A 16,079-nucleotide genomic window follows, 5' to 3' on the forward strand; every position below is an offset into this window, starting at 1 on the left:
GCACTCACCATCTCTCTCACACTCACCATCTCTCTCACTAACCAGTGAGAGAGATGCTGAGTGCACTAGAGTCAGAGACCCTGTCGAAAATTTTTCAGTGTTATTGTAGCCACAAGGGTTTCACTTTATGGTTGAGTACCATGAAGACCTCATTTCTGTTGAGTTTGCCAATCTATGCAAATCATGAATCCCAATTTTTAAACATATCGTAGTGTTTTGCATGGTTGCGAATGAGAAGCTACACTGATGTTTTAGGAGGTATAACTTGAAGAGCAACACTCTCATTTCAGAAGAATTTAGAATACCTCAAGCACTGGAACTCTGTTTATGGTCTATAAGTGGTATGCAAGGTGTATGAGACGGACGAAATGTCCTCAGAGTTCGGGGTGAGTATAATAATTCCAATTCCAAAGAAAGCAGGTGCTGATGGGTGTGAACATTACTGAACTATCACTTTAAAAAGTCATGGCTGCAAAATACTAACATGAATTCTTTACAGAAGAATAGAAAAACTGGTAGAAGCCAACCTCAGGGAAAATCAGTTTGGATTCGGGAGAAGCATAGGACCATGCGAACCAATACTGACGCTGTGGCCAATATTAGAACATAGGTTATGGAAGTTCATACTTACTTTTAGAGCATTTGTAACTTAGAGAAAGCTTTCAGCATTGTTGACTGGAGTACTCTCTTTGCATTTCTAAAGGTAGCAGGGGTAAAAAAAAAAAGGGAGCAAAAGGCTATTTACAACTTGTACAGAAATCACAATTCATCAAACAGCATTATCTTATGCAATCACTATGGTTTCAGGAAAGGCTGCAGCACAATCCATGCAATAAATGAATTAGTCACAAAAGTCAGCAGATGTCTTGATGATAGAATGTGTGTGTCAGGCATCTTTTGTGACCCGTCCAAAGCCTTCGACACAGTGAATCATGACCTGCTTCTCCAGAAATTGGCAAGCTATGATTTTCAAGGCAAATCTCTTAGCTGGATGTCATCATACTTGGCAAACAGAAAACAAAGAGTACTTACTAACATCAATGGCAAGAAGTTTCTCTCTGGTTGGAAACTCACACGATTAGGTGTTCCACAAGGTTCAATACTAAGGCCACTACTTTTTCTGTGTGATAATAATGATATGCCATGTCAGGTCCAGTCTGATACTATCCTCTATGCAGCTGGCTCAACAGCTGTAGTCTGTTGTAAAAATGAGGTAGACCAAATTCGTCATATTGAACAAGCACTTGGGGAAGTGGAGGCATGGGTCAAAAACAATAATGTGAGATTAAATTTTACAAAAACAGAAATTGCTCATTTCACCACAAAACAATCTGCACAGTCTATAAGTGAAATAAGGTATATGGACAAAAAATTAGACACTGCAGACTGTGTCAAATTCTTTGGCGTTGTTGTTGTTAATGTTGTTGTGGTCTTCAGTCCTGAGACTGGTTTGATGCAGCTCTCCATGCTACTCTATCCTGTGCAAGCTTCTTCATCTCCCAGTACCTACTGCAGCCTACATCCTTCTGAATCTGCTTAATGTATTCATCTCTTGGTCTCCCACTACGAATTTTACCCTCCACGTTGCCCTCCAGTACAAAATTGGTGTTCTCTTGATGCCTCAGAATATGCCCTACCAACCGATCCCTTCTTCTAGTCAAGTTGTGCCACAAACTCCTCTTCTCCCCAATTCTATTCAATACCTCCTCATTAGTTATGTGATCTACCCATCTAATCTTCAGCATTCTTCTGTGGCACCACATTTCGAAAGCTTCTATTCTCTTCTTGTCCGAACTATTTATCGTCCATTTTTCACTTCCATACATGGCTACACTCCATACAAGTACTTTCAGAAACGACTTCCTGACACTTAAATCTATACTCAATGTTAACAAATTTCTCTTCTTCAGAAACGCTTTCCTTGCCATTGCCAGTCTATATTTTATATCCTCTCTACTTCGACCATCATCAGTTATTTTGCTCCCCAAATAGCAAAACTCGTTTACTACTTTAAGTGTCTCATTCCCTAATCTAATTCCTCAGCATCACCCGACTTATTCGACTACATTCCATTATCCTCGTTTTGCTTTTGTTGATATTCATCTTATACCCTACTTTCAAGACACTGTCCATTCTGATCAACTGCTCTTCCAAGTCCTTTGCTGTCTCTGACAGAATTACAATGTCATCATTGAACCTCAACGTTTTTATTTCTTCTCCATGGATTTTAATACCTACTCCAAATTTTTCTTTTGTTTCCTCTACTGTTTGCTCAATATAAAGATTGAATAAAATCGGGGACAGGCTACAACCCTGTCTCTCACCCTTCCCAACCACTGCTTCCCTTTCATGCCCCCTCGACCCTTGTAACCAGTGAGAGAGATGCTGAGTGCACTAGAGTCAGAGACCCTGTCGAAAATTTTTCAGTGTTATTGTAGCCACAAGGGTTTCACTTTATGGTTGAGTACCATGAAGACCTCATTTCTGTTGAGTTTGCCAATCTATGCAAATCATGAATCCCAATTTTTAAACATATCGTAGTGTTTTGCATGGTTGCGAATGAGAAGCTACACTGATGTTTTAGGAGGTATAACTTGAAGAGCAACACTCTCATTTCAGAAGAATTTAGAATACCTCAAGCACTGGAACTCTGTTTATGGTCTATAAGTGGTATGCAAGGTGTATGAGACGGACGAAATGTCCTCAGAGTTCGGGGTGAGTATAATAATTCCAATTCCAAAGAAAGCAGGTGCTGACGGGTGTGAACATTACTGAACTATCACTTTAAAAAGTCATGGCTGCAAAATACTAACATGAATTCTTTACAGAAGAATAGAAAAACTGGTAGAAGCCAACCTCAGGGAAAATCAGTTTGGATTCGGGAGAAGCATAGGACCGTGCGAACCAATACTGACGCTGTGGCCAATATTAGAACATAGGTTATGGAAGTTCATACTTACTTTTAGAGCATTTGTAACTTAGAGAAAGCTTTCAGCATTGTTGACTGGAGTACTCTCTTTGCATTTCTAAAGGTAGCAGGGGTAAAAAAAAAAGGGAGCAAAAGGCTATTTACAACTTGTACAGAAATCACAATTCATCAAACAGCATTATCTTATGCAATCACTATGGTTTCAGGAAAGGCTGCAGCACAATCCATGCAATAAATGAATTAGTCACAAAAGTCAGCAGATGTCTTGATGATAGAATGTGTGTGTCAGGCATCTTTTGTGACCCGTCCAAAGCCTTCGACACAGTGAATCATGACCTGCTTCTCCAAAAATTGGCAAGCTATGATTTTCAAGGCAAATCTCTTAGCTGGATGTCATCATACTTGGCAAACAGAAAACAAAGAGTACTTATTAACATCAATGGCAAGAAGTTTCTCTCTGGTTGGAAACTCACACGATTAGGTGTTCCACAAGGTTCAATACTAAGGCCACTACTTTTTCTGTGTGATAATAATGATATGCCATGTCAGGTCCAGTCTGATACTATCCTCTATGCAGCTGGCTCAACAGCTGTAGTCTGTTGTAAAAATGAGGTAGACCAAATTCGTCATATTGAACAAGCACTTGGGGAAGTGGAGGCATGGGTCAAAAACAATAATGTGAGATTAAATTTTACAAAAACAGAAATTGCTCATTTCACCACAAAACAATCTGCACAGTCTATAAGTGAAATAAGGTATATGGACAAAAAATTAGACACTGCAGACTGTGTCAAATTCTTTGGCGTTGTTGTTGTTAATGTTGTTGTGGTCTTCAGTCCTGAGACTGGTTTGATGCAGCTCTCCATGCTACTCTATCCTGTGCAAGCTTCTTCATCTCCCAGTACCTACTGCAGCCTACATCCTTCTGAATCTGCTTAATGTATTCATCTCTTGGTCTCCCACTACGAATTTTACCCTCCACGTTGCCCTCCAGTACAAAATTGGTGTTCTCTTGATGCCTCAGAATATGCCCTACCAACCGATCCCTTCTTCTAGTCAAGTTGTGCCACAAACTCCTCTTCTCCCCAATTCTATTCAATACCTCCTCATTAGTTATGTGATCTACCCATCTAATCTTCAGCATTCTTCTGTGGCACCACATTTCGAAAGCTTCTATTCTCTTCTTGTCCGAACTATTTATCGTCCATTTTTCACTTCCATACATGGCTACACTCCATACAAGTACTTTCAGAAACGACTTCCTGACACTTAAATCTATACTCAATGTTAACAAATTTCTCTTCTTCAGAAACGCTTTCCTTGCCATTGCCAGTCTATATTTTATATCCTCTCTACTTCGACCATCATCAGTTATTTTGCTCCCCAAATAGCAAAACTCGTTTACTACTTTAAGTGTCTCATTCCCTAATCTAATTCCCTCAGCATCACCCGACTTATTCGACTACATTCCATTATCCTCGTTTTGCTTTTGTTGATGTTCATCTTATACCCTACTTTCAAGACACTGTCCATTCTGATCAACTGCTCTTCCAAGTCCTTTGCTGTCTCTGACAGAATTACAATGTCATCATTGAACCTCAACGTTTTTATTTCTTCTCCATGGATTTTAATACCTACTCCAAATTTTTCTTTTGTTTCCTCTACTGTTTGCTCAATATAAAGATTGAATAAAATCGGGGACAGGCTACAACCCTGTCTCTCACCCTTCCCAACCACTGCTTCCCTTTCATGCCCCCTCGACCCTTGTAACTGCCATCTGCTTTCCGTACAAGTTGTAAATAGCCTTTCGCTCCCTGCATTTTACCCCTGCCAACTTCAGAATTTGAAAGAGTATACCAGTCAACATTGTCAAAAGCTTTCTCCAAGTCTACACTTGCTAGAAACGTAGGTTTGCCTTTCCTGACTCTTTGTTCTAAGACAAGTCGTAGGGTCAGTATTGCCTCACGTATTCCAACATTTCTAAGGAATCCAAACTGATCTTCCCTGAGGTCAGCTTCTACCAGTTTTTCCATCTGTCTGTAAAAAATTTCAGCTGTGACTTATTAAACCAATAGTTCAGTAATTTTCACATCTGTCACCACCTGCTTTCTTTGGGATTGGGATTATTACATTCTTCTTGAAGTCTGAGGGAATTTCGCTTGTCTCATATGTCTTGCTCACCAGATGGTAGAGTTTTGTCAGGACTGGCTCTCCCAAGGCTGTCAGTAGTTCTAATGGATTGTTGTCTACTCCCGGGACCTTGTTTCGACTTAGGTCTTTCAGTGGTCTGTCAAACTCTTCATGCAATATCATATATCCCATTTCATCTTCATCCTCTTCCATTTCCATAATATTGTCCTCAAGAACATCGCCCTGTATAGACCCTCTATATACTCCTTCCACCTTTCTGCTTTCCCTTCTTTGCTTAGCACTGGGTTTCCATCTGAGCTCTTGATATTCATGCAAGTGGTTCTCTTTTCTCCAAAAGTCTCTTTAATTTTCCTGTAGGCAGTATCTATCTTACCCCTCGTGATATAAGCCTCTACATCCTTACATTTGTCCTCTAGCCATCCCTGCTTAGCCATTTTGCACTTCCTGTCAATTTCATTTTTGAGATGTTTGTATTCCTTTTTGCCTGCTTCATTTACTGCATTTTTGTATTTTCTACTTTCATCAATTAAATTCAGTATCTCTTCTGTTACCCAAGGATTTCTACTAGCCCTCGTCTTTTTACCTACTTGATCCTCTGCTGCCTTCACTATTTCATCCCTCAAAGCTACCCATTCTTCTTCTACTGTATTTCTTTCCCCCATTCCTGTCAATTGTTCCCTTATGCTCTCCCTGAAACTCTGTACAACCTCTGGTTCTTTCAGTTTATCCAGGTCCCATCTCCTTAAAATCCCACCTTTTTGCAGTTTCTTCAGTTTTAATCTACAGTTCATAACCAATAGATTGTGGTCAGAGTCCACATTTGCCCCTGGAAATGTCTTACAATTTAAAACCTGGTTCCTAAATCTCTATCTTGCCATTATGCAATCTATCTGAAACCTTCTAGTATCTCCAGGATTCTTCCATGTATACAACCTTCTTTCATGATTCTTGAACAAAGTGCTAGCTATGATTAAGTTATGCTCTGTTTAAAATTCTACCAGGCGGCTTCCTCTTTCATTTCTTAGCCCTAATCCATATTCTCCTACTACGTTTCCCTCTCTTCCTTTTGCTACTGTCGAATTCCAGTCACCCATGACTATTAAATTTTCGTCTCCCTTCACTACCTGAATAATTTCTTTTATCACATCATACATTTCATCAATTTCTTCGTCATCTGCAGAGCTAGTTGGCATATAAACTTGTACTACCGTAGTAGGCGTGGGCTTCGTGTCTAGCTTGGCCACAATAATGCTTTCACTATGCTGTTTGTAGCAGCTTACCCGCACTCCTATTTTTAATTCATTATTAAACCTACTCCTGCATTACCCCTATTTGATTTTGTATTTATAACCCTGTATTCACCTGACCAAAAGTCTTGTTCTTCCTGCCACCGAATTTCACTAATTCCCACTATATCTAACTTTAACCTATCCATTTCCCTTTTTAAATTTTCTAAGCTACCTGCCTGATTAAGGGATCTGACATTCCATGCTCCGATCCGTAGAACGCCAGTTTTCTTTCTCCTGATAACGACATCCTCTTGAGTAGTCCCCGCCCGGAGATCCGAATGGGGGAGTATTTTACCTTCGGAATATTTTACCCAAGAGGATGACATCATCATTTAATCATACAGTAAAGCTGCATGCCCTTGGAAAAAATTACGGCTGTAGTTTCCCCTTGTTTTCAGCCGTTCGCAGTACCACAACAGCAAGGCCGTTTTGGTTAGCGTTACAAGGCCAGATCAATAAATCATCCAGACTGTTGTCCCTACTGAAAAGGCTGCTGCCCCTCTTCAGGAACCACACGTTTGTCTGGCCTCTCAACAGATACCCTCCGTTGTGGTTGCACCGACAGTACGGCTATCTGTATCATTGAGGCACGCAAGCCTCCCCACCAACGGCAAGGTCCATGGTTCATGGGGGGGGGGGGGGGGTCTTTGGCGTATTAGTCAATAAAAATCTGTTATGGAGTCACCATGTGGGTCAACTAAATAGCCTTGTATATATTATGAATATCTTGTATAGTATCACTGATTTAGCTGTAAGGAAAAACTGTATATAATGCATATTTTGTTTCAGTCATTAGGTAGAGTATAATTTTCTGGGGGGTCTGAAAAGACAAATTTACTTAGAGGTTTTAGACTACAAAAAAGAATCATCCGAGCAATGGTGGGAGCAAAACCAAAGCAACATTGTAAACCTTTATTTGTGAAACTAGATCTAATGAGCATTCCAAGCAAATACATCTATGAAACTCCCACTTTCACGAAAAGAAACCCACAATCTTTTGAGGGTAACTGCTTCTTGCATCAATATGATACTAGATATAGAACGAGCTACATGTTACCTACCCACTGATTAAAATCATATGAAAAAACCCCATACTATATGGCATGAAATTTGCAAGTAAAATATGGAAAGGGATGGATGACCCAAATGTAAAAGGTACCAAAAGAGACCTGGAAAAATATCTGAAAGATAAATGTTACTATAGTGTAGAAGATTTCTTGAATGGCAACAATGCATTATAATTGAAATTAAAATACCTCTTTGAAGATGTTAAAGATGTTACACCATGTGTATAATTAGTTTATTGTCTATTTTTAGTATTTTTATATATAGTGTAAAACTGACCAGTCACCTATGGCACAATCTTTGATTGTATAAGGCATGTTATGTGATGATAAAAATGGAAATACATGTCCTTATTGTGGGCAATTTTCTTTGTGTGTTATTTGAAAAATTACAGACAACTCATGTATGTGTAATTTTGATGCAGACCATCCAGTCATTACTTGTAAACAACACAGATCTAGTATTAAAACAATGCAAAATCCAGGGTGGAACATCAACAATGTAAGGAAAAGATAGATTGCTACTTAGCATACAGATGACATGATAAGTGGCAGCCAGATTAGATTAGATTAATACTAGTTCCATGGATCATGAATACGATATTTCGTAATGATGTGGAACGAGTCAAATTTTCCAATACATGACATAATTAAGTTAATTCAACAACATAATTAAGTTAATATAACAACTTTTTTTATTTTTTTATATTTTTTTGTTTCGTTTCTTTTTTCTTTTCTTCTTAATTTATATCTAAAAATTCCTCTATGGAGTAGAAGGAGTTGTCATTCAGAAATTCTTTTAATTTCTTCTTAAATACTTGTTGGCTATCTGTCAGACTTTTGATACTATTTGGTAAGTGACCAAAGACTTTAGTGCCAGTATAATTCACCCCTTTCTGTGCCAAAGTTAGATTTAATCCTGAATAGTGAAGATCATCCTTTCTCCTAGTATTGTAGTTATGCACACTGCTATTACTTTTGAATTGGTTTTAGTTGTTAATAACAAATTTCATAAGAGTATATATACTGAGAAGCTACTGTGAATATCCTTAGATCCTTAAATAAATGTCTGCAGGATGATATTGGGTGGACTATTATTCTGATTACACATTTTTGTGCAATAAATACTTTATTCCTCGGTGATGAATTACCCCAAAATATGATGCCATACACAAGCAATGAGTGAAAATAGGCGTAGTAAGCTAATTTACTAAGATGTTTATCACCAAAATTTGCAATGACCCTTATTGCATAAGTAGCTGAACTCAAACGATTCAGCAGATCATCAATGTGTTTCTTCCAATTTAATCTCTCATCAATGGACACACCTAAAAATTTTGAATATTCTACCTTAGCTATATGCTTCTGATTAAGGTCTATATTTATTAATGGCGTCATACCATTTACTGTACGGAACTGTATGTACTATGTCTTATCAAAATTTAATGAGAGTCCGTTTACAAGGAACCACTTAGTAATTTTCTGAAAGACATTATTGACAATTTCATCAGTTAATTCTTGTTTGTCAGGTGTGATTACTATACTTGTATCATCAGCAAAGAGAACTAACTTTGCCTCTTCATGAATATAGAATGGCAAGTCATTAATATATATTAAGAACAACAAAAGACCCAAGACCGACCCTTGTGGAACCCCATTCTTGATAGTTCCCCAGTTTGAGGAATGTGCTGATCCTTGCCTATTATGAGAACTGCTTATTTCAACTTTCTGCACTCTTCCAGTTAGGTACGAATTAAACCAATTGTGCACTGTCCCACTCATGCCACAATACTTGAGCTTGTCTAGCAGAATTTCATGATTTACACAATCAAAAGCCTTTGAGAGATCACAAAAAATCCCAATGGGTGGTGTTCGGTTATTCAGATCATTCAAAGTTTGATCGGTGAAATCATATATGGCATTTTCTGTTGAAAAACCTTTCTGGAAACCAAACTGACATTTTGTTAGTACTTTATTGTTAAAGATATGTGAAGCTACTCTTGAATTCATTACATTCTCAAAATTTTTGGATAAAGCTGTTAGAAGGGAGATTGGACAGTAATTGTTGACATCAGATCTATCCCCTTTTTTATGCAAAGGTATAACAATAGCATATTTCAGTCTATCAGGGAAAATGCCCTGTTCCAGAGAGCTATTACACAGGTGGCTGAGAATCTTGCTTATCTGTTGAGAACAAGCTTTTTTAGTATTTTGTTGGAAATGCCATCAATTCCATGTGAGTTTTTGCTTTTAAGCAAGTTTATTATTTTGGCTCTGAGCACTATGCGACTTAACTACTGAGGTCATCAGTCGCCTAGAACTTAGAACTAATTAAACCTAACTAACCTAAGGACATCACACACATCCATGCCCGAGGCAGGATTCGAACCTGCAACCGTAGCGGTCGCTCGGCTCCAGACTGTGGTGCTAGAACCGCACGGCCACTCCAGCCGGCGTTTATTATTTTCCTAATTTCAGAGGGAGAAGTGGGTGAGATTTCAATTGTATCAAATTGCATAGGTATGGCCCCTTCCACTAACAGCCTAGCATCTTCTAATGAACACCTGGATCCTACTACATCCACAACATTTAGAAAATGATTATTAAAAATATTTTCAACTTCTGACTTTTTGTTCGTAAAGTTTTCATTCAATTTGATGGTAATGCTGTCTTCCTGTGCTCTTGGTTGAACTGTTTCTCTTTTAATAATATTCCAAACTGTTTTAATTTTATTATCAGAGTTGCTGATTTCAGACATGATACACATACTCCTGGATTTTTTTAATAACTTTTCTTAATATAGCACAGTAGTTTTTATAATGTTTAATAGTTTCTGGGTCACTACTATTTCTTGCTGTCACATACATTCCCCTTTTCCGGTTACAAGATATTTTTATACCCTTAGTAAGCCATGGTTTGTTACATGGTTTCTTACGAGTATATTTAACTATTTTCTTGGGGAAGCAGTTTTCAAATGCATTTACAAAAATGTCATGAAATAAATTATATTTTAAATTGGCATCAGGTTCACGGTACACCTCATCCCAGTCTAACTGCTGTAGGCTTTCCCTGAAATTTGCAATTGTTAAATCGTTGACTGAACGTACTACTTTGGAGGACTGTTTAGTATTGCTGAATGGAGCTATGTCATATATTGTAACTAGCTGTGCACCATGATCAGAAAGACCATTCTCAACAGGCTGAGCATTTATCTGGTTAAACTTATCTTGGTCTACAAAGAAGTTATCTATCAGTGAGCTGCTATCCTTTACCACCAGAGTAGGTAAATCAATAACGGGTGTCAAATTGAAAGAACCGAGTAATACTTCAAGGTCATTTTTCCTATTACCCTCTTTCAGAGAATCTACATTGAAGTCCCCACAAATAATAATTTGCTTCCCCCTGTCTGACAGATAGCACAACAAGTAGTACAAATTTTTCAGAAATAGATAAAAATTTCCCGATGGGGACCTATATATAATTACAATTATAAATGTGCCTTTATTTAATTTAAGCTCACAGGCACATGCTTCTATACGTTTCTCTACACAAAACTTTTTTGGTTCTATACTTTTTGCACAATGATAACTTTTGACATATATGGCAACTCCTCCTTTCTCCATATTTTCTCTAATTACATGTGCAGAGAGCTTATATCCACTTACATTTACCTTATCCATATCAGTAACAATGTGATGCTCAGACAGGCATAGTATATCTATTTCATCCTCAGCTTCTAAATCTTCTAAACAAACCAGAAGCTCATCTATCTTATTCTTTAAAGTCCCAATATTTTGATGAAATATACTTACATTATTTTTAATTATACTTTTATGAGAACCTTTCCTTATTCTAACATTTGCAGTACTCTCCTGTCCGAGTTTCTCATTGTGCTTAGGCCTAGTTCCTATACCAGTGGTCACATGGTGTTCAGAGAGGCAGATTATGTCAACTGGGTTGGGTGACTAATTCATCAATGCAATTACCTAGGACTGCGATACAACTTGGTGGAGATAAAATTTCTGGTGATTGGAGAAAATTTATAACTGACAGCTGTGATTGGTGATCCAATGTGCTAGAATTGTGCTGTTTAATTTCTTTCCTAAACTGAAGATTTGTTTCAATCCTGACCTCTCGTAGAACTTGACATCTTTCTGTTCTACCTACCCTAAAAAAGGTGCTGCTCCAACACCTGTAACCACTGGTATTTTACCATACATGGCAGTGCCTCCCTCCCCCCCTTAAATTTCCTGCTATTACCCCAGCCAGTTTCCCCTTCTCTTTCGTGTTGAGATGTAGGCCGTGCCTGGTATAGTCCCACCTACTGAGATAATCAACAGGAACCACACCAATATGAGCCCCCGCACCCGACCCAAGCAGCCGTTCCAACTCCAAATTAACTCTCCCAACAGAAGAGTTCAAATGAGGCCTGTCATGGCGTCTCAGGACAGATACAAATTCAACATTGGTGTCTCTCGATGCCGACGCAATCTTTACCAGGTCACACTCTATACTGTACCCAGGATCTCTGTCGATGCTGTTCTCTGGCCCTCCCACAATAACCACGGTGTCTTCCCTGGTAAATCCTTTACAGAGTGAACCTAAATCCTCTGTCACCTGATCCAAACTAGCACTTGGTTTGAAAAAATTTGCGACCTGGTATTCTGGTCCTAATTCCTCCTGCAGAAGTTGGCCTACACCTCTGGCATGAGAACTGCCTAACAACAAAACTTTCTTCCTTTTCGATGACTTTCCTACATTCTTTTTCAATTTCCTATTGAAAGTTTGTTGTGTCCTGTCTACACCTACCTCTGCTTGAGGCTCATCAGTTTCTAACTGAAGCAACAGGTCAAACTTATTTTTGACATTCACCACAAAACTGTCAGACTTAGCTATAGGCCTGTTCCTTCTGTTACCTGTTGCCACTTCCCACCTCTCTTTGCCCTTCTCCTTCCTTAACCAGTCAAGATCTTCCCTAGCCTTATTTAGCTCAGCCTGAAGGGCAGCAGTTTTCCCCTCCTGTTCCACTATCTTCCTATCTCTGCTGCAAATCCTACATAACCACTGATGAGCCTGATCCACTTCCCCGACACCCACGCCACTGCAGTCCCCCCAGTGAGAAAAACTACTGCATCCATCACACCAAACCCCGGAACTAACAATTCTACGGCGAGTCAGGCACTTCTCACTCATGGCAAAAATAATACTTTAGCTAGAATAAATCAATTAAATTACCGAAAATCAAAAAAAGACGTTACAAGAATTAGGCCTATTCACAAATGTATACAAGCAAGTTTCTGATTTAAAATTCCGCTGTTTTTCTGAGATCTGTATTAAAACAATGAAGGTATACGCTATTTATTATATATTTCACTCAATGGAATGAAAAAAAGGACAATTAAACGAGATACTTTAAGTTTGATTCTCTATACACGTTACGAGAATTAGGCCTATAAACAAATGTATATAAGCAAGTTTCTGACAAAGTTACGCTGTTTTTCTGAAATCTGTATTAAAACAATGAAGGTATACGCTATTTGCGGTAGTTTACTTATTTGTTACCGAGAAACTAGTCAAATTACCGTGAAACAAGAAACAAACACGTTTACAAAATCTAAGCCTAAACGCGACTTCGCGAAGTTACGATCTTTTCGTGTTTTTTGAAAAAATATGCAAAGAAAAGTGAAACCTTTAACGGCAAGACTAAATGATACACTAATGCACGTATTTAATTTGTTGTCGGTGTTAAACTAAATTATATTCCTGTCTAAATCACTTAACTCTTGCCAGAGATGGCGATCATGTGTGCATGCTTTCTTTTGTGTGTGTGTGTGTGTGTGTGTGTGTGTGTGTGTGTGTGTGTGTGTGTGTGTGTGTGTGTGTGTGTGTCCTTGTCTAACGAAGGCTGTGGTCGAAAGATACTGTGTAAGTATCTTTTAGTTTTGCCGGCCTACAACTTAACATGCCTTCACAGTCAGTAGCAATCTATGTTTTCCTTACATTGTAGATCTAGTAATAATATGAAATCTCCCCCCCTCCCCCCCCTTACAACAATACACTAGCATCTAATAACCATTATCAAATTTGGGGACCAAACCAATTATAAACTTTTAAGCTACCGAACCTTGTATAACATTATCACTAGTGACAGAAGAAAAATAGACATATTCCTAACAGTTGTCAATATTTTTTTCTTTCATAGATACCCACATTTCACCATTCTACCACACAAGAGTCTGTAGAAAAGCCTGAAAAACGGCCAAACATTCAGTATAAAGCCATTTCTGGCTCAGTCGTGCAATGAAAAGTGTTGGACAAAAATAAAGTACAACTGGCAGAACACGAATAAAAGATTACCAATCAATTTCTCTTAAATGTAATGCTACAGAATCTGAATAATCGCACCATGTGTCCCACAATGTTAAACTAGACCTGTGAGTTTGTAAATGCATATCCCTCTATATATGAATAACTTTTTAACTCTGAAACTGCAATACTGTGTCATCATCCAGAATCCATCCAACAGTGATCTACAGATTATTACTACTACTACTACTACTACTACTACTGTGACTAATAATAATAATAATAATAATAATAATACTGGGTGTTCATAAATGAATGTCGGGGTTTTAACGCTTTATAAAATTTATTACATTGACCTTACAGTTATAAATGATATGTCAAATGAAAAAGCAACTCAAACAGTTTCACCAAGAACCTTATAAATGTTCAGTGTGAGCACCATTTGTCACACAGCACACATCAAGTCTATAGCTGAGCCCAATGACAGGGTTGCTTTGCATGGCCTCCACTTTCACCTGACCTAACGCCACGAGATTTTTCCCTTCGTGGCTTCATCAAGGATGAAATCCACTACCAGCAGACCTCCCTGAATTAAGAAACTGGATTGAAGCAGCTGTTTCTACAATCAAATCACTGAAGACATATTTATCAACGTTTGGGAAGAACTCGGCTACAGACTTGTATGCCATGTGACAAATGGTGCTCACATTGAACATTTATAATGTTCTTGGTAAAACTGTTTGAGTTGCTCTTTCATTTGACATATCGTTTATAACTGTAAATTTAATATATTAAATATTATAAAGTGTTAAAACCCCAACATTCATTTATAAACACCCTGTAATAATAATACAACATTTAACATTCAGAAAACACTGAACTGCCAGAGGTCAGCTGAGATTATAGCATAGAGTCATTCAAATATCTGACATATGATTGAGCAGATGGTTTACAATAACCAATAGTTTATACTAATAATAATAAAAATAATTTAACTGCAGATGGATTAAAATAATATTTTCATTAATGCTAATACTAATCACTCTTTCCACAACATTTTGATAAAAGAATTGTTCAAATTATCTAGGGGGCAATATGCTACAATAATAACGGTACGAAAACGGCGAATGATCTTGCATGTTTGGTCTATTGGCCTACGCGTCACACACACATCAATATCTCTAATGATATTTCACATATTCATTATGCTAGCTTGACTACCATGATTCTGTACACAAATATATTTTTTTGGCATTGCGATATGAGATGTAATAAGGCAGTTGTTCCTTTTATTTACAATTCGTGATACTGTTTGACTACATACAGCCAGTCAGCATCAGAACAGTCACTGTTGGCTTATGCAACTACCTTGGAGGGCATATTAAACAGAAATCTTCTCAGCTAATCTATAATGATTCTGTACCGGTAGTGGATGCCAGGAAATATTGGATTTTAAGGGTCAATCAAAGAGTAGGCCGACATATCAGAAGCGTGTCCACGAATCGAGTTCAATGTCTATATTAACAGCACTATAATTCTTTGGCAGACCTGTTATTTTCCTCGCGCATTTAAAACAAAAATCCATAACAGACCTATGACCTCACTTTCGTGCGTCTCTAATGCAGTACTGACTACGACAGAAGTGAAGAGAAACAAGTAATCTAAAAGGATATCGGTGTGCAAACTGTGTATCTTATAGTTCACACTTAGACTGCTGCTTTATTGAAATGTACAGATTATTTTTGTGTGAACTGATTATTTGACAAGTGCGCTTTTGCCTTCACTTGGATAAATACCCCTACATTGCAGTGGCAGTTATTCTCACACACCTCTATCCGGTAAAACAAACACTTAACACAATGTAATACATAAAATGTTGTAAAACATCTTACTGTATGTTTTTCTCATAACATGCAGACGTTACGATCGTCCCCTTATATACTTACCGCTTCCAATAAAGTTCAGTAAAACGTAAAATTAAGTAAACAAGAACTGATCTGAAGTCATAAGACGGACACAAATTATTGAAACTTCTATAGACATTCAAACTAACAAGCAAAATAAAGACGGGCTGATATGATTCCGTGTACTGACATTCAAAATCAAAACTTTACGGCGCACTCAATGCTGCCAACATACACGCTATAAACAGCGACATGTAAAATGAAAAGTCAAAAGTTTCCCGAATCATATATAATTTTCGAATAGAAGTTTAGATTTTATTTATTAGCCATCAGCTTGTTTACAAAAAGTTGGCTTCTTAAGTTGAAATTATACATGTACATGTACTTTTTAGTTATGCACATACAGTTCTTAACCATTTAAATTGATGATGTTCAC

General features: G+C 37.8%; 1 protein-coding gene across 1 annotated transcript in view; it reads right to left on the bottom strand.

Moving 5' to 3' along the window:
- The window catches only part of LOC124598711 (maternal embryonic leucine zipper kinase-like), a 425,764-nt gene extending 409,920 nt beyond the window's left edge, over positions 1–15,844 (bottom strand). The window contains exon 1 of the mRNA XM_047136020.1: positions 15,686–15,844. The gene's annotated coding sequence lies outside the window, so the exon portion shown is untranslated. The remainder of the gene's footprint in view (positions 1–15,685) is intronic.
- Positions 15,845–16,079: the final 235 nt, after the last annotated feature.

Source organism: Schistocerca americana, chromosome 1 (genome assembly GCF_021461395.2).
Source record: "Schistocerca americana isolate TAMUIC-IGC-003095 chromosome 1, iqSchAmer2.1, whole genome shotgun sequence".
NCBI classification, from domain to species: Eukaryota; Metazoa; Arthropoda; class Insecta; order Orthoptera; family Acrididae; genus Schistocerca; species Schistocerca americana.